Here is a 26,485-nt window from a genome sequence, read left to right on the forward strand (position 1 = left end):
TAATTCGTTTTTTTAGACCTGCTTCTACAAGCTTCTTAGTTTAGAAGGCTAATTTCAACCACTGATCTTTAGAGACTTTCCTTCAGCTGATTCGAGTTTTCTTTCATCTGTCTGAGACACTAACCAATTTTCACGACTGTAATTCAACTTACATATTGCCATCAGTTTATGAGACTGTAATTTGGTGATTTTTAATATTTCTTTTCTTCTCAGAGTTCTTATTATTGATTCTCTTTCTCTGGCAATTATTGCACTTAGTATTCACATCTTCATTTTGACAGTAGAACAACCTCAAACCTAAAAATATGGAATTAGATACTTGTTTTATCATTTTATTAATCACAACTATTTCGAACCTAATATGTTCTACCCTCGAAATGCAATTATGGACTAATAGTTTTGAATTAAACATATTCATTATATCTTAAATTTGGTTAATTATAATTTGAAAATTAATCTCCGACATAAAAGAAATAAATGATAGACTACAAATACAACATAAGACATGCTTTTTTATAATATTTATTCTTTCAATTGTACTGTTTCGCCATTGATTAATGGTTTCGTCTATACTGTACATATAATAAACAATAAAGGATATACCTTGATTTATTACATATGTTTTTGTCGACACTTATTCCACTGTCTTCAATTATTTCCGTCCTTCTGTACAAGCTTCGTATTACTTTTTCTATGCGATCAGTTATTCCCTCATTCCTCGCAGGATTACGCAATTTTCTTCCCAGGGCTTTCTCATAATCGACAAGTAAAAGATACGCTGGTAAATTATCCTACGCTGTACCATTTCCTTTATTACGGATGTACAATCCATAAAAAAGACGCTCTTTTCTAATTAAGTAGGCCTAAGTAATAAATAATGCCGATCACAGTGGCAGAGCGGTGTAAGGCATGAACCGTCTTCGTTCGCTCGGAAGCTGGGATCGTGAGTTCGAATCCCACTCGAGGCATGCATGTCTGTGTGCGTTTATTCTTTGTCTGTGTTGTCCTGTGTTTACGTGGGCTGATCACCCGTCCAAGGAGTCCTACCGTCTGTGTAATAAATATTACAAATTGAAGAAGATGCCAGGGCGCAACAAATGGCTGTAGAGTCATTGATGAATGAATGAAGTAGTAAATAATAGATGAATAAATGACGTAATTCATAAATAAACGGATTTGGAAATGGGACACTGATTTCGAAAATTGGAAGTGAAGAATATGCACGGAAGATGTTGGAATGTCATTTGACACACTGACCCGGAAGACAGAAAAAGAGTGGGTCTTCGTCGCTGCAGTGAGGGTGTCAAGGTCAAGGTGCAGTCCAATAGAAGCTTCTTCTATATATAACTTACTGGAGGCATCTGTCGGTGGTGCGTCTGATGATGTAAACGGGAGAAGGGACAACACTCACACAAGCGAAACCTTTCATTCCATTTCCGGAAATTCCCTCAGGTCAGTGTTGGATAATTCCAATTCTCTTTTGAGGACACGGAATTTAATTTAATATCATTTGAACGACGTGGAGAAAAGAAAATTCTTGACCTTACCGGGACTCGAAATCCGATCCCTCGATCGTCCAACACATCGCCAGTCGCTATACTGACTACGCTATCACGACATCCGTCCAATCCATAGTATAGTTAACACACAGACTTAGCCACTACAGCATAGTTACTTAGTTAGTTATTCAGAGAGGGTGGGTTTCCCCATGCATCGCGACCAGTTTGATCTATTGTGCTTCCCTCTATGATATTCTACCAATCTCTATACCCTACCGATACTGGTGCTTACCATCAGTCCCGACCAAGCCAGCGAGTTCGGCCTCTACCGGCTTGGCGGTATCTATAATGCTTCCCCCATCTCTCAGAGGTGTTAGAGACTACTGTTGGGCGGGAAATGTCCTTGACTTTGGCTCAGTGATCTCCTTTGGAGATATGAGGTTCTTTTACGTGCCGTAAAGCTACGACACGGGACACACGGCTTAAAGTCCCTCCCGGAGGACTTGTTCCCTGAATTTTTCCGCCCTTAAAAATTCCGCGACCTCCGCTGGGTTTAAACCCGCGTACTACGAGTCATGAGGTGGGAACGTTACCTCTAGACTACGGAGGCCGCTTACAGCATAGTTAACTCGAACGATTATTCTCATCCCAAGATCTATGTTGCTAAACATATGAATCCGGATATGTTCTGTGATCAGGCCGCCTGTAGCGGTTTAACATGGCTGACATGGGGCGCAACGGTAGGAAAGTCGCGGTGTGCTTCCCAGAAGCCAACAGTAACCAGCTCTACGGTTTAATTTGTTGCAGTTCGGATCATAGTGGCCAATCGTGAGTTGGCAGCGAGCACAAACGTCGTTCACTTTTCTCAAGGCCCGTCGTTTTCCGACCAAGTAATTGGCGTCTACCAGATATGATGGAAGACTAAATAATAGCCACTGCTAGTCAGGCTATCTCCCAGATGGCGTTCTGCGTACAATAGACCCAGCTGTAATACAACCTTTCTTATTTCAAGGGAAGGAGTAACCAAATAGACTACTTCTCTTTCCTTCTTCTGTTTTCACGGATTAGACACTTTGACCTTAAAAAACAGACACATTTCTATCTCAGTATCTAAATTATAGACCAAACGAGAGTAATATTTGTAGCACACAGCTGTGTAGCAGGTATCAGATTGAAAAATTAGAGCGATATATAGTAAATTCATTCACAAATGGCTCTACAGCCCTTTGTTGCGCCCTGGTCTCTTCTACACTATCGTAATATTTTTTTACAAGACGGTAGAACTCTTTGGATGGGTGATCTGACCGTCACAAGACGCGCTACCTACACAGAGAACAACACAAACCCAGAATAAACGTGAACAGACATCCATGCCTCAAGTGGGTTTCGAACCCACGATCGTAGGGTTTGGGCCGGCGAAGACAGTTCATGCCTTAGGCCGCTCGGCCACTTCACTGAAATATTACAGTAACAGAATCCCATAAAAACTGCTAAGAAATTCTTACTGTTGATTCAGACACGGTATACAGAAATATGTTCCGTTAAAGCTCCTGTTACATGACACGTGATTTCAAACCTCTTCTGATAATATAGGAATAATTGTACTCGTATATATTTTTCTTATTGCTAGTGGGGTGGGAACTAAGTCCCTTGTACTGATGCCACTTCTGGCCTATTGTACCTGCCCCAGCGCCACTTTGTCCACCACAAAACCCACTTGACCAGACCAGGGATCGAACCCGGGCCGCCGCAGTGGGAAGCCAGATACTAACCGCTTGAGTTAAGGCGCGGCCCTTGGATGTGGATAAAGGTTGAATTCTCTCGTGTTACATTTTCCCCAGACGTATAAAACCCACTTCCTTGCCCTGTGTACGTATATATGAGCCGTGTTAATGTAGGAATCCGTCTATGTACCAGACTCTACCTGCAGCATACCTGACGTTGCTTCTGCTAAAGAATGCAACATGGCGGCACTGCGCTGACTCGGCAGTAATGTTCGATGATGAGCAAGTTGCAGAGGGTTAAGGGTGTGATGCGATTGTGGGAAAACATGACAACCAGCCACGTTTTTGTGAAGACATAATTCAGGATTACGCTGTGACAACAACTACCGACGCTAACAGACCCCCTTGTTGCTTACAACGCGGCTTTCTCATAATTTCCGTAGAAAAACAATTAATTAAGCACCAATATGAAGATGTATTAGGAATGGAGATACAGCTCCAAACTCTCTTGGCGTCGGAAGTTGTTCGAGATGCTTGTTAATCTAATCACCCAGCTCGCTTTAATCCCGAAGGATGAGTCTGTGATATCCACAGATCAGAATCGGATCATGACATGGCCTCTGTTTACACACGACACCGCACTGCGGTACAAGCCGTAGACACACACTAAAGTTTTTTTTTTTTAATTCGCTTAGTGGGGGGGTGGAGTCTGTGTCCGCTCGGCACGACGGCCACTGATTGGCCTATTGTAGCCTACCCCTGGTGATTATGATGATGGAGAATTTGGTGGAATGAAGATTGGCAGGGGAATCCGAAGTACTCGGAGAAAACCCGTCCCAGCGTCACTTTGTCCACCACAAATCCCACTTGCCCAGAACCGGTATCGAACCCGGGCTTCCGCGGTGGGAAGCCAGCGACTAACCGCTTGAGCTATGGCGCGGCTCTAGACACACACCAAATATGCGAATATGTTTAAAACGTAATTTGCTAACGCGAAATATCTGATCGGCGAAAATTAAAATTGTACAAATTAGAATAATAACCGTTTCCTGTATGGTTATGAAAACTGTCCCTTATTATGACGAAATGCGAAGAATGATGTTAATAATGAATACGCCCTATAATATCCGTTTAATAGATATTCCTCACTGAAAACAGCAGCCTATCATAAAACAAAATATACTGGAAATATATATTGTCGCATGTATGAGTGACTCTCGACGGGGTTTTAGATTGGATGTTGGATTTATTGACCACTTATACACACATCTCTGAGCTACAAGTAATTACAGCGGCATCTCTAATTCCCACACTTTACACATCACTAATGCACATGCTATGTCTTTTCCATCCCGCAATGCCTTCACTAGTAGGTACCTGATAACGGCTTCTAACAATAGCTAATCCTCTGTTTTCGGGCTCAATTCCCCTCTGAACAACGGCTCCCTTCCGAATGAAATTTTCTTCATAGTATCCTGTACAGAACTGAATTTTTTGCCTCAGTTGTCTTCCTTATACTTCCTTGGTACAGGACGCGTACAACATACCGTCTCCAAAAATAACTCTATTGTTGCATGCGTATCCGTTACCATGGAAACGTGTTTACGGAGCAGTTGCCTAGAAGCGGGTCAGGTGTATTTGCTTATGTTGGTGTCGCTGCATAGTAACTGCTCTACACGCTACAATATCAATGAAATAACCTGACTACGAAAAGACAAAATTGCGTTATGTTTACATATATATAATTAGTCTGTCAATTGTAAGGAATTCTATTAAGGAAGAGAAGAAGGCTGAGAAAATGTAAAATGAAAAAAAAAAAATGCGTGTACATTTTGGTGGATAAAATTCACGCAAAATCCTCATCTAGAACACCAAGGAATCATCTACTAAATTCTAGTGGTTTAAGATGTGATATTTATGAATATGATGAAGCTAGTTAATATAGGTTCAATAATAAATTTTAGTATTTTTCATAATATCCGGTCTAGAAAACCGAAATTAACAGCTGTGGGGATTCGTTGCCTGACCACGCCACACCCTCTATCCGCTAAAGTTGACACTAACTTCGCCGACAAAGCGGCCGTCGCTCTGTCGTCATAATTCCCTTACGGACTAAAACCACGGAGTTCTTTTCTGTTGTTTTTATTTGCCATAATGAGCATTGGTACAATTAAGGGAATTAGCTATAATTCATTTGTTTAGTTATGTATCTAATTAGGCGGCCCGTCAATCAGCTCCATTTCTGATATTACATTGCAGTATGAAACATACTGTTGCTATGTCATATCCTTATTAGTAAATCCTATTACTGACTATAAGAAAATCGACCCTATACGTATTCCGTAAGATTGTTTCAACGAAACAATAAATCTTTAATACATCTGAAATGCTGCAGTTTCATTGCAGACACTCCGTTTTATGGAGAAAATACTTGTACAGCTTTGAGACTTGGAAAAACAAATTCATAAAAAAGTAAATATAATTTGTAGATCGCAAAATCTCTGGATAATTTTTTACAGAATGTCATGACTGTGAGTCATTCGCCGGATTCAAAGACATGTCGTGATACTCGTAACATGACGAGCGAAACGCAAGTTAGTGTCACTTGAAGATTCCCTTTTCTTTAATTAATTACTAGTAACAGTGAACCTATAGAAGTTCTACATAAAACGAATGGAAATTCGCATTTCAAAATATCGCTTCAGTAGTTACATCTGTTTCTAAGGGCTTTGAGGATGTGTGCCTATATAATTACCTTCGTAATCAAATTTCAGTGCCACTTATAAAAATTCGCAAGTGGAGTAAGAAAATACACGTTTGTAAAGGTACAATGCGTTCAGAGCCATCCACACGTTCATACAAATATCAAACAACTATAGACAGGCTTATAGTAATATTTTTAAAGCAAATTCTGATAGCTATTCCATGGAGCAGAGCCTTTCTTGAGGTGGTAACTGTAATTCAGTTGGTCATAAAATTCTACACTTTTTGCTGATTCCCAAATTTCTTTATTTACTGAGTTCACAGGAGCCATCAACTGGACTCTATCCTCAACCGTGTGAAACCAATTTACAATCTCATCTCCTTTTATGATGCATTGTAATGCTACGCTCCCATTTTAAATGACACTTTGTTCTTCCCAGTTATCTCTTCTGGTTTTACTACTGAACATTGTATTTTTTCCCACTCCATTTATGGTTCATGTTCTCAATATTGTTTCAATGTAGAGATCTATATATTATTTACAGAAAATTTTTAATTTTATTGTAAAGATTTATTACATTTATTTCTCGCATTTACCGTTTCATGAGACCTTTTGTCATCGAATGTCGACCACTGCTGAATTCATTAAAGTAATGAACAGCGAGATTTATGACAAGTACAAATAGAAAAGAACTAAACATGATTAATTTAAACTGCGTCGTGTAACTTGAATTCTACAAAATGGCGCGCTTCAACATTTGCAAATTATAAAAATAAATAAATATATACGAATGCATATTTTACTTCACAGAAGATTCCTGGTACTCATTTCTGTTAAAGGCTGAGTCAACTCCAGGGCCATAGTGAGGCTGAAAGGATTAGGTAAATTGAAAAAAATTAAATTACATCATCGGGACGCAAAACCGCGACATTCCTGCTTGTAGCATATTGTCTCAACCAACTACGCTACCGCGTGCCCACATTTAATTTAAATATATCTGGTCTTTTTACGTGTCGAATTTAAAGGAATTATTACTACGTCTTCATAAAAATAAAGAGTACGTGAGTCTTGAAAATAATTAAAATTTGTTATATTATACAAATAAACTGACGGATCAACACCGTCCGACTAAATGAAATGTTGCATAAGCCGAATGGGAGGCACGCATATTGAAAGCTTTGCTGTCTTCTTCAGTAACGTATTTTTCTGATATCCACGTAGTACAGTCCAGCAGATACTGGAGATGATAACGGCGCGGCTGCTCTAGAAACTAAAAATATCTTCGAAATTACATATTCTTTTTACTAAATTTATGATAATCAGAAAAACGCAGCATCTGGAAAACAATTCCTAGCTCTTTCTTAACTCAGACTTACACTATTTGTACAAACTTAGTACACTTTGAACTCGACTAAATTTACTGAAATTTGGTGACAACGTGTGTGCGTGTGCGTGTGTGTTTGCCTACACATATGTGTACAAACATGCGCACACGAGAGCAAATGCCCACGCATGCGCAAACACAATGAGTACAGTTACGTGTCCGGCCGTGTTTTCCGAGTTTCCCCTAAACAAAGTGAATCTGAAAATTACAGTTTCGGATTTCTTTCAGTGCTGTGACAACACAAGGCGCCAACCTGATGCATGGGTCTGTCAGGTGGTAGCTTACTTCTCTGCTTCTCCATTTTACCCAGTGCGTACACTACAGCTTCAGAAAAATGGAGGAGACGACCTCCAGGTATGTNAATTTTACCCAGTGCGTGTAGTGACTGCATACACTACAGCTTCAGAAAAATGGAGGAGACGACCTCCAGGTATGTAGGGAAGTTGCGAATATATTGAATAAGTAGTCGCGGACAGCCGATAAGGGGTGGTTCTCAACCTTGGGGGTTGAGTGTGGAGCTAACAACTCCTCACCATAAAGAAATAGGCTTATAACGAAAATGTTCAAAAAGCCTTGGAACTGGACGAATCCTCTGGATAAACGACCTAGACTAAAGAAAATGTGAGGTGTTTGACAACAAGGTGTTGAGGAGAATATTCGGAACGAAGAGAGATGAAGTCACAGGAGGTTGGAGAAAACTGCATAATGAGGAGCTTCATAACTTGTACTCTTCTCCAAGTATAATTAGAATGATCAAGTCAAGGAATATGAGATGGGTAGGACATGTAGCACGAAGGGAGGAGAAGAAGAAAACATGTAAGATATTGGTGGGAAAGCCAGAAGGAAAGAGACCACTGGGAAGACCAAGGTGCAGGCTTGTGGACAATATTAAAATGGATTTTAGAGAGATAGAGTGGGATGGTATGGATTGGATTGATCTGGCTCGGGATAGGGACCGCTGGAGGGCTCTTGTTAACACGGTAATGAACCTTCGGGTTCCATAAAATGCTGGGAAATTCTTGAGTAGCTGCAGAATTGGCGGCTTCTCAAGAAGGGACCATCTCCTTGAGTGAGTAAGTGAGGCCTACTACAAATATGATTGCGAAAAGACATGCATTTACCAAATATAAACGAAAGCATAAGATGAATAAAAATTTAAAGTCTCAGATATCACCTTACTATTTCAAAATGTGTTTCTGTAAAGATGAAAAATTAATTTTTGTGTGGTTAAAATTGTTCTAGACTATTTCACAGAACTTTAATTATAGGCGTATACTTAAAACTACGAGAATGTTGGGGCTTTGGGGCCTTTTTATAGGCATATCTATTGTGTTATACTGACTCACATGATTTATCGACATCAGCTTTAAACCTGACTCTAGAATATCTGGGAAGCAGTTTGAAATACTTGTAAGATCAGTGTATGTTCAATAGAATCAGCTTTTGCAACCATATAAATCACGTCTCCGTTGTAACAACATACATCTGAAAGGAGGTTGTAAGGCTGATTTAAAAGTTCAAGAATGGACCTACTTCTCTTTATGAAACAGAATGTAGCGTGGAGTAAGGAGATTGATTCTAACAGAGTTTCACTGACCACAGAGCATGTAAAATATGGCGCATTAAAAAAGAACACGTAAAGGCAGCAACTGAAGTAACCGTCCATTTAACTGAAACAATGTACGACGCTCATTTATTTACCTTTAACAGTTCTGCTCCCATTTCGTTATGACTAGTGACGCGCTCCACTTTGTCCGGAATCAGACTGCATTCACACAAACTTCCCCAGCCTAGTGTATGTCAGCTGTTACTTCTCATTCTCCTTTTTCCCTCCAGATGGCATTAAAAACCATTCGCTGTTAATGGCCAGCCAGACACAGCAGACTGCAACAAATAAATTTACAGAAGTAAAAACTAAACATCTAGCTTCGGCATTTCTTACAGATACAAGTACAAGAACTGTCCATTCACCCCGATATTCTTTTAAAGGTTAATGTTATTATAAGCAGAAAAAATAATGTTCATAGTGGATCTGTTCTCAGATGTCATGTAGGATAGCCGGTGCAATGATTTGGGCACCATGACAGTATTCGGGAGGAAGAAACTGTTTGTTGTTTGGTTAATTTAACGACCCCTTTCTATCTGTCTATCTACCTACCTACCTACCTACCTATCTATCTGTCTATCTACCTACCTACCTATCACGACCTATCTACCTATCTACCTATCTGTCTGTCTGTCTATTTATCTACCTACCTATCTATATCTATCCATCTATCTATCTATCTACCTATCTGTCTGTCTCTGTCTATTTATCTACCTACCTACCTATCTATATCTACCTATCTATTTATCTATCTGTGGCTCCACAGTTCTCTGTTAGGCCTTGGCCGCTTTTCAGTTTATCAATCCTATTCACAGTCGGTAGGACTCCTTGAACGAGGAATCAGCTCCACAGCAGCACAAACACAAAATAAAAGATACAAACATCAATGCCTTTGGTGGAATTCGAACCCACAATCCCAGTGTTCGAGCGAGAGAAGACATTTCATGCCTTAGACCGCGCGGCCAGTGTGATCGGCACCCTCTCAAAGTGCACAAGTTATATAAAGTTCAATAATTTCCCTGGTTTTTACCAGAGCCTTAAAGATGAAAGTTAGATTTATAAATGCAGAATGCCACTGTAGCCTATGACACACGTTTACAGCAGTACAGATGAATATGGAGAATGAATAAATAACGTTTCATTTCTTCGAAGTGAATTTCACTATTACTGCTTCTGAGACCCACTCCCAAGACATGATTTTCCTGATTCCAGAAAGTCAGAATTCATAATTGGCACACAACCAATTTCGTCAACACAACAACATGTGTCTATTAAAAAAAATTAAAGAATTTGTAATTGTCGTTAATGCCAGAAAATTTCACAACGGAGAACTTGGTGTCCATTAATTTGGACTAAGCGTAGCCCCCACTTTTGTTGACTCAGACGTCATGATCACACAGACAAGAGACCCGGATCGGCCCCATCGTTAAGGAAGGTGAGTTGCTGGTTTTTGGGAGGTCCTCGCCTTCTCCTCCACAGTTTTCACACCTCTGCCGCGCATTCCTTCCTCAGTAGCAACTGCAAGTCATCAGACCGTTGTGCTGCAACCGGCCCGTCTAGTTAACAAATTTGTGGGCTTCGCTAAACTATGTATTATTTGGTAACATAGCGTCTGCGAGAGACACATCTGAAACTGTTCAAGATTGTGATTAAACCACAGAGGCTTAAATGATTGTCACTTTTACAATTATGGTCTCGACTGAATTTTACTTAGTTACGCTGAGTGCGTTACTTTAGCGACACATTTAATTAGCATAATGACTCTAACTTGCCGATCACAGTAGCCGCGCGGTCTAAGGCATTAACCAACTTCACCCGCTCGAACATTGGTGTCGTGGGTTCGAATCCCACCCAAATCGTGGATGTCTGTGTGGGTTTATTCTGTGCTTGTGCTGTTCTGTGTGGAGGTAGCGGCCTTGCAAAGGGGCTGATCCCCCGTCCAAGGAGACCTACCGACTCTGTATATAGGATTACGAAACTAAAAAAGCGGCCAAGGTCCACAAGGACTCTAGGGCCATAGAGACAAAGAGATTTGTTAACTTGTCAATTTTAAAGGAACTATGGCGCAGTGATATATGTTGTCGCTTAGGCGCATAGAGAAACATCCCTACGAGGTATAATCTATATGCTAAATTAAGTTTTGCAATAGGTCTGTATAACATATTAAGCCGGGATAATGCAGTCAGTTTAGCGACTGGCTACGGGCTGGAAGGTCGAGCGGTCGGAGCTCCAGTCCCGGGAGGGGCAACATTTCTCTTCTCTCCATGTCGCAGAAACCGGTTGCCTGGTCCACCCAAACTCATATCCAATGGGTGCCGTGGGCTCTTTCCCTGAAGGGGGTAAAGCGGTCGGGGCGTGAACCTGACCACTCAACTCCAACTAGTGCAGAGGTCAAGAACATGTGGATCTATGCATCCACTCCATCATATGCCTTCATATTCTAGTATTTAATTAGTTACATATATATTTTGTTATATTTATTGCTTTTCTTAGTAAATGCAACGATTTGCAAATATTTCCTTTTGAAATAATTAATATAACTGAGAGATATTAACCATGTGTTCTGTAAGCGATTTTTTTTTTTTTTGCAGTTTATCCAACTGGTACCAATTCTGCCTCTCTATGTTGCATATTAGTATATGTTTCAAGATTCTTGTGTTGTACAATTCCCAGTTGCACAGTTTACCACGTTATTGCTTTGTAGTATGGAAATATATTTATGAGGAAACATATCAACTGTCTCCGATTACTATTATACAACATTATCATTATTTCTGATGCTGGTTTTTCCTGCCTGTATAAGTTTCAATTACGTTTCAACATATTTGATAGGCGATAATGTATTGTGCATTATGCTGAATAATGCAATGAAAAATTGATGAACCTGATAATAAAGGGAACAAAGACCAAACTTCATTCGCGTATGGAATGTTACAGTATGTGTGATTTAATTACGATAAACGCGAATGAGCCTTTTGTACAATACCTGCTGACGTTCAGATCTGTTGACAAAGGTAACCATGAAGCTAAAACAAGCGAGAATGAAATGTCTGTCGGAAGCAATTCTGCCAAAATGATAGAGACTGCATGCTTAAACCCAATAAAACTAAAACGGTTTACGTTTATTTCGCCGTAATCATATTTTGTGCAGAATCCCTCTTACTTTTGCCCGCCTCTTAACTTTAAGCTTATTTTTATCCTTCAACGAATATATTAAATCAATATTTCTCCACTACTATTTTGTAATGGGCGCACTAACGTGGAAGGATTCTGATATAACTAGACTTCACTGAGTAATTAACTAATAAACTAATCAATTAACTGCTTTAATAATAAATATGTAACTATCTGAGACTTCAGGGTCTCATGGTGAGGAGTAGTAAGATTATGTTCTTTTTTTTTAAATTTGAAGATGCAGTTTGGTAGATACGTATCAGCATTTTGGGCAAACCTGACGCCTCCAAATTTAGAGTAGTCACAGCCCAGAATAGAGTCATCTTATCGTATTTTATTCTACTGAAAATTTTCTACTCATTTCACTAATGCTCCTCATGTAAACAGCCAGCAGAGTTAAACTACACAACAAAAGTCACGGTTACTATGTGTTAATGACCCACTGAATATATTAAAAAATACGCACTAAGACATATTAAATAATATAATTTGTCCAAAATCTCTGATATGTTAAATTAAATGTAATATATATGACGGAAATAAACAGAAGATTACTCATAAATGATTTTAGTGGTGTGACCTTCGTGAAAGAAGAGTACAACTCATAAAGACTACTTTCGTGTTACACTCCCTTCTAGTTCTACAAACTGTATGCTGTAAATAACGTAAATGTATAGTCGAAAAACAAAATTCATTTTAGCTCATGGACCAGCATGTTTGACTCATGAGTAGATGTTCATAGGATGGAATTATGTTGTCAAATTTGTACTGTTTGAAATTGTCAGTGTATCATATATTATGTTATTGTTATTGTTATTATTTATTCGTGTTCCTACTTGCCATGTTCGAGACTTCTCTACTTTTAGCGTTCGTCCCTCAAAAAGACACTGTTCCCCCTCTCGGTGCGCCCTTGTTACCAATGTGGTGGGTAAAGATCTCGACATATTTGCAGACGGAGCGGTTTCTCTGAATCATATTTTACAAGCATGTACCAAACCTTTTACAGTGTTACTGGATTAGTGTTCTCATTAACTACAAATGTGTATAATTCGGCTAACTTTAATTTTCTTATGTAATTGGTATTAATTTATTAGATTTGTTACTAATTTTATGCTATCACTCCCAGTTGTCTTATCTTAGTATCTACTTGCTAATAGTATTAGCAACATTCATAATAATTCATAATTCATAAATGTATGTATATATATAAAGTCTTCTTTAGATTTAAGCTCACTGATTTATTTCTGTCATATTTGTATTGTGTTTAATTATTTTTCTGTGTCTTTATATACTCGTGCTAACTTTGTAATTGGCCACTGTGCTGTTAAGTTATTGCACGTAAATAAACATGAATTAAATTGAATTGAATTATCATCATCATCATCATCATGGTATTTCCTGTTTGTAAGAAATCACTGAAATCAAGTATAGATTTGCTCTACGTAAAATTTATCGGACATAACCTCAAACTTTCGTACAGTCGCTATGTTTCAAGCATTGCCTTACATGTAATGTGTAGAAATGTTTGCGATCTACACATCTCACATTACGAAATTTCAGATGCTTAATTCCAAGTATTTATGAACCATCACCATCACATTGGAAGCCAAATATTTTCCCAAACAGTACACCTTTTATGACGCAGAATTTCATGGCTCTACGACTGAGTTGTCGCTAGCATAGTTCGCATCTCACAATTCGCATACCGCCATGTTTGTATTACCGTTGTTATAACCGTAACTACTTAAATCATACGAGATTTTAGTGACTTATAATTGCATAATGCCGATACTAAATTTCATTTTAATTAGTCAACGTGTTAAAAATTTTGTAATGTAATGACTGTAATGATTTCGCAGGCCTACGGAAGGAAAATGGGCTAAGGAGGTAGAAATTTTGAAGACAAATTATGTAGTGCCTAAAAATAATAAATCACGAAAAAGCCGCTAGATGCACAACGGCATTTTCTTTCCAGCTGGTCTGAAATAATTTTAATTCACAAGTAACTTAAATTTTGGAACAAGGCATGTGTGTGTGTGCGTGCGTGTGTACTACAGACCAGTATCAAGACTGTAATGAGAAACGGTGGTGTACTGCAGAACTTTCTCCTGTAGGCAGTGGCGCAATTCTTTAGTCCATGGTACTTAACACATCAGTGTCCAAGTAATTCCGGTGTTGCGAGTTGAAACCTCGCGTGAGAACTATATTTTTTTTTTAAGAAAACATTTAATTTATCACGTCATATATTCTTGTAAGAGTCTGCGTGTTACCAACGAGATTTCTTGCTAGGAAACTCTCTTTATCCTTTCTATACAACTTTAGTGTTCATCATTTATTCATGAAAATTAACTTCTGTTACAGTGCCAATATTTACAATTAAAACTACCGGTTTCAGTAGCTTCACCGATGAAAGACCGTTTACAATTAACCATAAATACATAGAGATATATACCAATTCTGCATGAAAACCTAATGGAAAAAGGCAAGGAATCGAGGAATGGGGGAGGATAATATTAAACTGTAAACTGCATTTGCTTATCTCAAGATGGGTCCGAAATTTATAGAGATTACCATAAATGTTGACGGTAAAATGATTATTATTTTATGATAATTTCATATTGCATTCCATTACTTTTCTGGAGGGACGAAAGAAACCCGAACGGAACATCAGTTAAGGTAGCCGGCTTCCGGATCGAGAAAAGCAACAAATTACGTAGGTATGAGGAACGAAAAGTCAGGTTACTTCAAAGGCATGATACAATCTATAATCAGAGTGGCTGAGTAAAACCAAGAAAAGTAAATATAGCTAGTAATCTGGTCTCCATTTGAGACGCAGCTACATCAATCTGGCCGGTTACTTCACGCTGAAATGGCTTAAAAATCGTTAATTTCTTTATTACTTCAAATATTAGTGTCATTGAATAGAGGTGATGCTTGCTGGATGCTGCATTTAGCAAGCATGAAGGAAATATGAAATGTATGCAGAATATTATTTGGAATAACGTGTTTGATCGAAATATTAAAAGTGATAAAAAGATATGTCTATATAAAAGACAAAAATTAAGTTGACCCCGTAGTTTAGAGCCGCACAATGAAGACGTATGGGGAGAGGAGGTGTAGCTCCACCAATATTGACCCCTTAAATGACTGAATGTGAATGGTCAGCTTCACGCCCCAGACGCTTTGCCCCCGGTATCCACTGGATAGTAGGCTAGGTGGGCCCCAGAGCCGGTCTAAACGCTTTGGAGTAGAGGAAAATCTTTTCTCTCTCCTGCGAATCGAACACCGACCATCCAGTTCGTACTGGCATCCTACTGGTTCGTATCTCCTCGCTCAGTAACCTGGGAAGCTGAAGTCTAACCTCTGCTATACAACTTTAAGGCGAATAGTCTTTCAAGTTAATCACATTTCGGTTGAGAAAATTCAAGGTTTTAAAGAATTAGTGCTGCTGGAACCCGTGTTGATATCTCTAGCGTTTTTCATATTCGGGTTTATAGGCATAGTTCATAACCGAACTTATATTACGAAAATTAGTCTTGTAATTTATTACATCATTCGAAATATTAATCATTTCTTTTTTAATGAAATGATTTTAGTTCTAGAAATAAAGAGAGATATAATTAAGCGAACTACCAATGAGTGAAGACAGTGCTTGGAGGTAAAAAAATACCGCGACCTCATTTAAGAGTGTTTACCTTCAAGAAGCCACTACACGATAGAATTTTGAAGCCTCAGCACAAATATCATGAGTTATTTTATTATAAGCAATTATATAAGACGTCCTTCCACAATGCGTTCATTTTAGAACCGGATTCAAGCTCTAAATTCATAATTTCCTGCTGTTAAAATAATAATGTACATAAAGGTAGATAATATATATTTTGAAAATATAGCTAAGTTCAAATGTTTTGCAAAGAAAATAACGATTACGTTTAAGAAGGACTTAAGAACAGATAAAATTGGGAGAATGACACCTACTATTTCATCCCGATATCGAAAACATGAGATTAAAAATTACACAACTATAACTTTGTATTATTTTGTTTTGGTGTGAAACTTGGTCTCATATTGAAATAAAATCATAGATCGGGGGTGTCTGAGAACAGGGTACTTCTGAGAATGGGCGGAACTAAGGGAAAAGGGGTAACAGGAGGGTGCAGTAAAGTATTATTTTTTTTTATTGCTAGTAGTGTTGGACTAAGTCCCTTGTACTGCGGCCACTTCTGGCCTATTGTACCAGCCCCAGATGATAGGTCAGGGTGTTTGTGGAGCAATTGGTGGAATGAAGATTGGCAGGGGAAACCGAAGTACTCGGAGAAAACCTACCCCAGCGCCACTTGTCCACCACAAATCCCACTGACCAGATCCGGGATCGAACCAGGGCCGCCGCAGTGGAAAGCCAGCGACTAACCGCTTGAGCTATGGTGCGGCCTTTTGCAGTAGAGTACATACTAACGTCCTTCTTCACAAAATATTGTTAGGATGAGCCAGAAGAAAAATACGTGTATAACGTGCTTTGGCGAGATAAGTAACACGCAAAAGAATTTAGTCGCAAAACCTTAATGAAAGAGATTTCTTAGGCCTAAACATGAACGGGAGAATAATATAAAAATAGAACTTAAATAAATAGTGTGTGCCGATTATGTGGGTTGGGTTCATATGTTTCAGGATAAGGACCAGTGCCGTGGTCTCATTAATACAGCAATGGACCTTCGTATCCCTTAAAATACATAAATTTGACTACCTGAGTGACTGTTTGAATCCCCCAAGTGATTGGTTGTTATTATACTGATGGATTTTCTTTTACTATTGTCTAAGAATAGGGGCGAAGGTTGTAATCGAACCCGAGACCTTCTTAATACTTGGCTAGTATACTAACCTTCCGGCGGCACTAGGCCCTAGGGTTTACTCAGCCTCTAACAGAAATGAGTACCAGGAATTAATTAAATAATTTTCTTGTGGAGTAAAGCGCGGCCGGCGCGTAAGGCTGACAACCTTACCGCCATTTTTGAGCCGATTGTCTAGATAATGTGGGACCCTTAACGTCTCACAAACCTATAGGTCTTCACGGCCTGTTACAGGGATAGCTTTACTTTTACTTTACTTTACTAACCACAACCCTTTATAATGAATTACATAAAGTGTAACTTTTATACAGTAACTATTGCCTGATCTGCAATCCTATGGGACATTGAATGACCTAATTATTTTTATGGCATCACCTTTTAACACAGCCGGTCTCCTAGTTAAAAAAAAGGATTAAAAGGAAGTAAAGAAAAAACTATAAGCTATTATTCTAACTTATTTCTATCAGTTGCTGCTGGGCACGGTGGCTCACAATTTTGTAGGTTTTAGTGCTCCTTAACTTCGACACAGCAGCAACAGCAACCTAGTAGCGCGCAGCTTCTCTGCCTCCGGTCTGAATTTAATTAGCTTCACCTTCTATTCGTTTCTCCTTTCTCAGCTCAGACGCCGATGCTGCTATCCAAGCACAGGGCTACTAAAGCCCTTCTTGAGCGAACAAGGTGACTGTGGCTACTGGTGTCTTCTGATGAATGAACTAGTGAAGTTAAAAGTTCTTCGTGCGGCTTCTTCTCGATATTATTCGTGAATTATTTAACGCGCTTTTGATGTCGAGACTATATAGCGTCGGCTGACAGGAAGATGAATGGTTAACTGTGAATGATATGAAAGGCATAAGTCGTGGCCTAATCGGGGTAATATCCCATCATTTGCTTGGAGGGTCTGAGGAAAACTACGGACAGGATAACAGATGTTGCGGCTTATATTCGGACCCATCATATTCCGAAAAACATCTAGAGCTTTTCTTCTAGATCGGCCTCTTCCGTTTCCCTTGTGTAAACTCCACTGAACTTCGCGGATTATATATCGACATGTAAGCTAGTAATAGTGTTGTGAATAATGAATTCTAATTGATGAAATATGAATTTTCTTAAAGAAAGCTTAAAATTAAACGAAAAACCCGAACCAAGTTAACCCTTCTGCTTATAGTAAGGGACCCTGATGTGTGTTTTTGGTTTTACTAATTCAACAAAAATTACAGTCTTGGTCCAAATTCTAAGCCTCTCGTGTCAACCGATTATCACTTTACAGATGTAATAGAGAATGGCCCTTTGAAGTAAACGGTAAACTGAGAATATTAATACAGGAATCCTATTTATTAGAAGGTGATTTAAGAGAGGGCCATTTCTGAGTAGCGAAAATCAACACACAACTTAGAATTGAATTATTTGGAAGAAACAGTAAGTTTAAAAGTTTGTAATAAAAAAGGACGATGTGATTCATGCATATTTAGGCTATAATATCTTTACAAGTCAGAACCAACTCACGGACATTACATCGCTAACTTAAAAAATGTTAGAAATATCAGGAGATTTCATCTGTGATTGATTCTACATATTCTATTAATAAACACAGACCATTTAATTACTGAGTTGGTTTCGTATTATATATTTCGACAGAATTGTATGTAACGGGTTTTGTAGGTATTCTTAAGCTATGTTTTGAAAAGGAAAGAAATTTTCCAAATATCTGTTTCTTACAGCAAAACAACAAGCAGTTATAAAACTAGTAAAATAATGCAATGTGGGTACAGTGATGCTTCTTAGTCGTGTTGGTGTTTGGCCTGTTATGTAGGGCAGTGATTGGTATTTAGTTGAGATAAGTCGTGTTCCGAATTTTGCAGATATTTTGGTATAGTCATCGGTTTACTGTGAACAAAACTTGCTGGGTGCGGTACCTGGGTGCGGTACCTTGTCAGTGTTACAGTCGCTCCAGAGTCACTACGGATGAGAAATATCTCTGAATCATATGGGAATAGGACGACTTATTTGGTTACGCAAGATGAATTATGACATTCTTCCATTTGCTTCTTCAATCTTTTTTTTTTTTCTTTTCAATGGCTCTTGCAGATAATTCAGAGCCCTGGCCTCTTATTCAGGTCAGTAATAATTTGTTCAAAGACGGTAGGACTCCTTGGACGAGTAATCAGCCCGTTGCAAGGACTCTACCTAAACACAGGACAACACAAACACACACACACACCAAATATCCATACTCTGAGAAGACAGTTCATGCCTTAGATAGGCCGCACACTGGCATGCGTCAAGACATGTAACAGTCAAGACACGATGTCTGCGACATGACACAAAGAAAGAAGCAAAGTTGAAAAGAATGAGATGGTGAATACCGCCGCACACCGGTCTGAGTCATGATGCTGACGTCAGCTTCATTCTGACAAATCACGAAAGAAACAATACTGCGTCTTTTGTCTCCTGTCTTGATGTTTGTCTTGACGCAGTTGGTGTGGGCCGCCCTTAGACCGTGAGGTTACTGTAACCGGCTGCATATTCAAATAAGACCCTCAAACTGAAATTAGTTACAATCCATAATCACTCTTCAGTCTTTCACAATCTTAATTTAGAAGTAATAAGAAACACTTGAAGTTGTTAAACTCTGCAACACAAGCCCTTGTCTGTACATTGTACCAAGTTCATAAACACGAGCGGTGTATTTTGAAGAAGGATGTTTCCTGGAAGTACAGCTTCAACTCTAACAAATGACCTCGAGAATTGCTGCATGTTGAGGAGATCAGGTACAGATCTGCGTGTATATCTATAATAGCTCCTTCTCACGCATTCGCTCACGTTAGTTACGCACAAACGAAGCCCCACATTTAACCTGTTCTGCAGACTACTTTCAAATGGCGTTCCTCTTAATATCCGACTTACGAGCGTCAGGTTGATACCGACCTATAGATCTTGTTAATGGCATGACGCCCATACATATAAGATACGCCTACAAAAACAAATGAACGAGAATATCAGGAAGTGGTAGCAAGATTGGAATGTCTTCGAAAAGTCTCTAGAACGAGTCCCGGAACCTCTTCAACGCATGTTTTTCGTGTTCCTGCCAACTGTGGGCATTCACCTTGCCTTGAAAGAGTATGGGGAAAGTGTAGATGAACGTTTGGACTACAGCAGTAACAGCTGAACGATAACTTGTATTGCTTCACAAATGTTTCGGTTGTTCTTTGATAAGAAATTCATAGTTTTCGCATGGGGAATGAGCTAAAGGAAAAAATCCTACAATAGGATAGGCAAACCGCAGCTGTCAAACAATACCAATGGTGTAATTTTCGTTATACGAATTGAATAAGAGGAGAACTTAGATCAAAATAAGTACATATTAATTTCCCTGAAGAATTTTAGGACGGCTAGACTACTACTGTCAAATTCTATCCGCAAAAGTTGGCATTAACTTCCGACAAGCGGCGGTCGCTAGGTCGGTTTAGTTCGCTTGCAGACTAAAGGTCACGGAGTTTAGTTTTAGTTTAGACTGTTATTGTTCTGTGATCTGAAACTGATGTAAACTTTTAAATTTCAAGTAACACAATAAATAACAATTTTAATTCATGGAGCGGAGGTCCTCAGAAGTTGACAGTCCCTGAGATGAGGAAGAAATCTCCGACTTCAATGGAATCCGAAGATTCGTTGTCGTATTCATAATTTCCTACCCCTGGATCCTGTTTTGAAGTACCTGATCCAGTTTACACAATCACACTGTATTAATTTATTGTCCTTTTTTCAATATTACCCTCTCATATACGCTTATATCCCCAAAGAGATGTATTCCCTTCAGTCTTACCGGCTAAAATTTAGTGTGAAAATATCACCCCATATGCCTGTTATATGTCCTGCCCATCTCATTTTGCTTCATTTGATCAGGCGAACAGTTTCGTGTATGATGAAGCTTATGAAATGCCTCGTTATATAATGTTACTTATTCCGTCGTTAATCTTCTCTCTTAGATCAAAAGTTCCATCCAAATTCTCTGTGTTCAGATACCTTCAACTTTTATTGTTCTTGGTGGCAGACAAAGCCTTGTATCCACATAAACAACTACCTGCTCGCATGCCCTCCCTGATCTCTACAGATCCCACCCCTCTCCTCTGTTTATTTCCCATGTGACCCACTCCCCCTCCCTCCCGCTGTTTTCATATAGCTGGGTGTTTCAGACTGGTAGCTCTGTCTGCTAGCCACCTTTTCACGCTGTTTCCTCGCTACCGGATTTTTCTACCCTGAAGATGGAGGAGACACGTACCTCCGAAACGTCGATTCACACAAGGTGTACACGGCGCTATATACCAGAAGGCGACATTCTTCATAGTCACCTCTGTGAAAACCTCAAATCCTACAACGACGTTATACGTGTAGTTGTCATTTACGTGATTCAGTTGGAGGTTATTAATAATTCCTCTAATCGAAATAATTAGTTTAACATCATCATAATACACTCTGTCTACTAAACTTTTTTACATGATAAATGAATCCTTAAAAAATCAATTTAAGAGAATTTTTGAGCAGTCTCACAGATGAAAGTGGTTTATATTTAAACAAGCTGTTGAGCAATTACTTTTAATACATTGTGACATAAAAATTCATTGCTAGCTAACGGCTTGTTGAAACACGTCTTCGAGGTTATGACAGAGACGTCGATTCCTAGGCGACACGTACGGAAACCTTTCCGTTACAAAGACTAGGTAACGATTTTTCACACAGCAACGAAAGACACGTTTCGATGGCAACAGCAAAAGAAAAAAAAACATGAAGTGTACCGTTGCACGGAGTGTTTCATATCCTGTCGGCGTGAAGCCAGCTTAGGTCGAGAGAACTGACCAGAAGAGGAAGAGAAGACATTATATACTTGAGAGCCCTACGGAGTAGTAGTGACCCAGTCCGGGAACAAGAGACTGGGTACAGACCTACTCGCCGAATTCGTGCAAGGACCATCTAAGGGCGGAAGTGTTGAAGACTTTGTGTGTTACTGTTCCAGTAACCATTTAAAGTGTTATTAGTGTTTATAGAGCCGTCTGACGATTGCCAAATAAATCGATTCATCAAATCAGAAAACCCATTAATTATTTGTCGCGTTACTATGATACGTGACAATATGTATATTATTCGGCTTGCATTTCTATTTGTCAAGAAAAACTCATTTCTTATATAAGATTTTCTTTCAGTGATATTTTATGTATAATTATGATGGAAAAATGGGTGCATCTCTCTAATTATAACACCAAACTGATGTAGGTCCATGTTAGGTGGGTCCCTTGTCACCACGACATGGCGCGTCCTAGGGTTGCGGATAGAGGAGACGCCCTTCAAGGTTGGAGGAAAGCTGTGAATATACTGAATAACCAGTCGCGGACAGCCGACAAGGGTGGTACTCAAGCTGGGGGATTGGGCGTGAGGCTAACAACTCCTCACCCTAGAAAAATAATAGATATGTTCGACTATTTTTGATACGTTATGAAAATCGGGAACTTAAAAATTTATTTTTTAATGCTAGTGGGGTGGGACTAAGTCCCTTATACTACGGCCATTTCTGGCCTATTGTACCAGCCCCAGATGATAGGTGAGGGTGATTGTGAAGAAATTGGTGGAATGAAGATTGGCAGGGGAAACCGAAATACTTGGAGAAAACATGCTCCAGCGCCACTTTGTCCACCACAAATCCCACTTGATCAGACCCGGGATCGAACCTGGGGCCGCCGCGATGGGAAGCCAGCAACTAACCACTTGAGCTATGGCGCGGCCTACTTAAAAATTTACCACAGCAGCAACTATTAATTTAAAATTAGCTAGTATCTCACTTGCGTAACGACCTTTAAAGTGCAGTGACTAGCTTCTCATTCTGGAGGTCAAGATTTCGAATCTAATTCACATGAAACCACTAGCATCCAGATCCATGTCACCATTCAAAATAATGCTCTCATTAGAGCGGGTACAGCCCGTTCAATTGGCAATATTTCGTTATATAAACGACGACATTTGGTCCATTCCTACCGAACATTGCGGTTCAGTGGTTCACACTACTAACTTATTCCGGAAGTCCTAAGATCAAATTTTAGGTCGAAGAGAGGCTAAACAGATAACGATTCTCGCGGTTTTTCTCAGTCCTTCCAGTAAAATAGGGGACAAACGGAGCCCTCTTCCCTTTAAATCGTCATTACGAAATTCATCTTCTCATTTGACGATGTAAAACCTATGCAGGTGAAAGCGATGTGTAAACAATACAGGAATCGTATTGTCTGAGGTTCGTGTGACCTATGTTTTTAAAAGACTGAAATAATACCATTAACCTTAAATGTAATTGATATATTTATTATTGTCTATACATGTAAGCAACCGTTACCTGTACCAGTCAGCGTATAAAGTCTGTATTACTTGAAACACTTCTACGCGCGTGGCGTAGGGAGGGAGAGAGAGTTACCGGTAAAACAAAAGGACAGACGGACAGACACGCTGTTGAAAGTTATAGGCACGACGCAAATAACAGAAACCATGCAGCATAGTCGAGTTTTATTTCTTTGTTAATCCGCCTATGCCTTTTCTTCTTAGATCTGGTAACCAGAATCTATCAGCAATACATTGTTATGGTTGGCACTGACGGCTGGCATGGAAATAAATCGTGGCTTTCAATATATCAACTTCAGCGGCTTTTCTTGTCGTACTCTGGGCTTGTTTACACGCTACGCTATTTCCGTTTGATGCTAATCGAAATGCCGTAACATAAGGAATATGGAGTTGGTTCAAATAATTTGAACTTGTTACGGATTATTTACATTTTCATGTAATGAACATGCTCTTCTTATATCTCTTCACTTAAAAGTAGGTTACTTATTTCTCACCGTATTTCATAAGAATTACAGAGCAATGTAATACCTGAAATCGCTTCAGTCCAAGTACAAAAATAGTTAATTTCTTGTAGATGACGTAGAAAGGGGAAATTCTTCAGAGTAGTTTCATACCAAGCTGTGTGGTTCAACGCGTGAAATATTTCTAAACTATGTGTATGGACAGATAGGTTTATTTGAGACTTCTGTGTCCCATACGATTTAAGATAGGCTTGTGAAGGAAATAACTGATATCAGAATGGTCATGAACCGGCGAGGGATGACAAGCGGTTGTAACCCACAATTTATATCGAGAGCTACAAAAATCACAGCAAACATCACTTAGTATTTCTACCTCTCTCCAATTTTAGCTTGCTTATGTTAATTTTTTTTAAGATACATAACCTCTTTACTTATACATAAGTAAAGATTCGCACTGCAAGCCACTATGTTCTTTGGTTTACTTGTGCAGGTTTTTCACAATTTTGGTACTACATGTAGGTGAATGTTTGGCGTCATGCCCTGGCCACTTTACCGCCAGACGAACAGCCTCTCGAACTCACTGGGTATGAGACTGGATAGGCCCCAGAGGCGGTCTAAACTCGGTGGCAAAAAGGAAACTCCAGATCAAGCCTGCAGCCTAAACTTTATATTGACTCAGCCAATCGTGTGTACGCCCTACTTGAAATAATGATAAATAAATTAACAAATCCATATCTCTTCTAGATTTCTTGTTTCCATTGAGGTCTAAATCAATTTGTATGTGATTTTTCTACGAAAATTCGATGTGGGTCTTAAATGTATGAAGTCGTCTCTACGGTTAAGTAAAACACTAATAGACGAGGGGCAATAAAATTCAACACATTCGTAACCTTAGAAATAGATGCAGATGAGTATTCAATTTCATCTCCTCCCTCTGTAAACTGAAGAAATGCATCTGGTACACACCTGATAGGACGCTCAACTAAGGATAAATACCAGCCAGGACTTCCAGCTAGGATTTGAACCACGTACTTACTGAATACAAAATATTAAACAGCTGCATTCGGTTACTGTAACGTCCTCAATATGAATGAAATATTGGATTAGAGAAGAGGCTCGAACTGTCTACATTGTTCAGATACAAACATTGGACATTCAAATATGTCGGAACCATGTATCAGTGGAATTACGACTTCAAGGGGGAGATCGAATATTTTGTCAAAATTAAATTAGGAATAATTATTCCAAGACACTTAAATATGATTCCATAAAAGCAAATATTTTGATAGAAAGATAAATGGATCACAACATCTATGCCTATTGCCTAACTCAACGGAGTAAAATCCTTCTTGACATGCGGCTAGTCGCTCAGCTGCTCAGTAAATTTCCTGCTTTTTTCGAACCCCAAAACCTCATTATGTTTTTATAGGCTTTTGTGCTGAAGGTGCCGAACTTTAGGACCCAGACAAAACATTAATCTGTTCACGTTGTCTTTGACTTTTTCTTTTGGTGATCCCGGTCTGAATATTGATTCCAAGACGGGTTGTCCTGAGTTCTTTCATGATTTCCACAGCACCTATAGACATATGCTGGAATATTCATTTGCAACATATTTCTGCCGTTTACATAAAATTGTTTCTCTTCGTACGAGTAATTTAAATATTTATTACAAATGGGGGAAGGGGACATCTCTACGAGTTCTTAGCCAATGAAAGTGGAGGTATCTGCTTCATTCTCCGACGGCTTTATCCCCGGGGAAAAATCACTGACTTCAACTGAATGGGAGAATGTGTGACCTCATATGTGATCTGTACATCTTGGTATAAAGGAAGTGCCATGGACTTGCCGAAAATCTGACCCCATCCTCCAGATCGTGGCCAGTAACATTACTGACTGATTCTGTATTTCAGCATCCTGTTGCAAATCTTTAACCAAACGTCCATGTATTCACAGTCGTCGATAATGCAACAATTGTTTTATTCACCATTTAACACTCAACACATGTTTCGGCCAAAGATGGTCATCTTCAGGTGTTTAATGCGTCGAACTGCGCTAACATCGCGCGTTGCAGCCCACTTAAAATAATATAAATTACTTACTTACTTGCTCATGTAGCTGAGCTCTTCTTGAAGAGCCGCCAATTCTGCAGTTACTCAAGAATTTCCCAACATTCTATGGAACCCGAAGGTTCATTACCGTGTTCACAAGAGCCCTCCACTGGTTCCTATCCTGAGGCAGATAAATCCAATCCATACCATCCGATCCTATCCCTCTAAGATACATTTTAATATTGTTCACCAACTTACGCCTTAGTCTTCCCGGTGGTCTCTTTCCTTCTGGCTTTCCCACTAATATCCTACACGCATTCCTCGTCTCCCGCATTCGTGTTACATGCCCTGCCCACTACACCCTCCTTGACTTGATCATTCTAATTATACTTGGAGAAGATTACAAGTTATGAAAAATAATATAAATAATTACTTAAAATCCACTAAATTTTTCTATTAAAATTTTTCGTAAAATCCTATTCCACTTCATAAGGGTTGTCGTCCTCTTGTTTAGAATTACGCGTTTATTCAGAAAGTTTGTTTCAGCAGCTTGTGTTTATGTTCGTTAGCCCGTTGTTTTTCTACGTCTGCTATATGCCCCTTGCTTGTGTGTTGTTCCCTTTAGCAGAGTGTGGTGCTGTGTTCACTAGTGAAGGCTGGTGAATA

The 26,485-nt window shown here is 39.2% G+C and overlaps 1 long non-coding RNA gene across 1 annotated transcript in view; it reads right to left on the reverse strand.

The window, feature by feature from the left end:
* Positions 1-9,018: 9,018 nt before the first annotated feature.
* Positions 9,019-26,485, reverse strand: part of LOC117282773 — a 188,064-nt gene continuing 170,597 nt past the window's right edge. The window contains exon 4 of the long non-coding RNA XR_004513634.1: positions 9,019-9,195. This is a non-coding gene — a long non-coding RNA (uncharacterized LOC117282773). The remainder of the gene's footprint in view (positions 9,196-26,485) is intronic.

The sequence above is a fragment of the Cryptotermes secundus genome, unplaced genomic scaffold (genome assembly GCF_002891405.2).
Source record: "Cryptotermes secundus unplaced genomic scaffold, Csec_1.0 scaffold94, whole genome shotgun sequence".
Lineage (NCBI taxonomy): Eukaryota > Metazoa > Arthropoda > Insecta > Blattodea > Kalotermitidae > Cryptotermes > Cryptotermes secundus.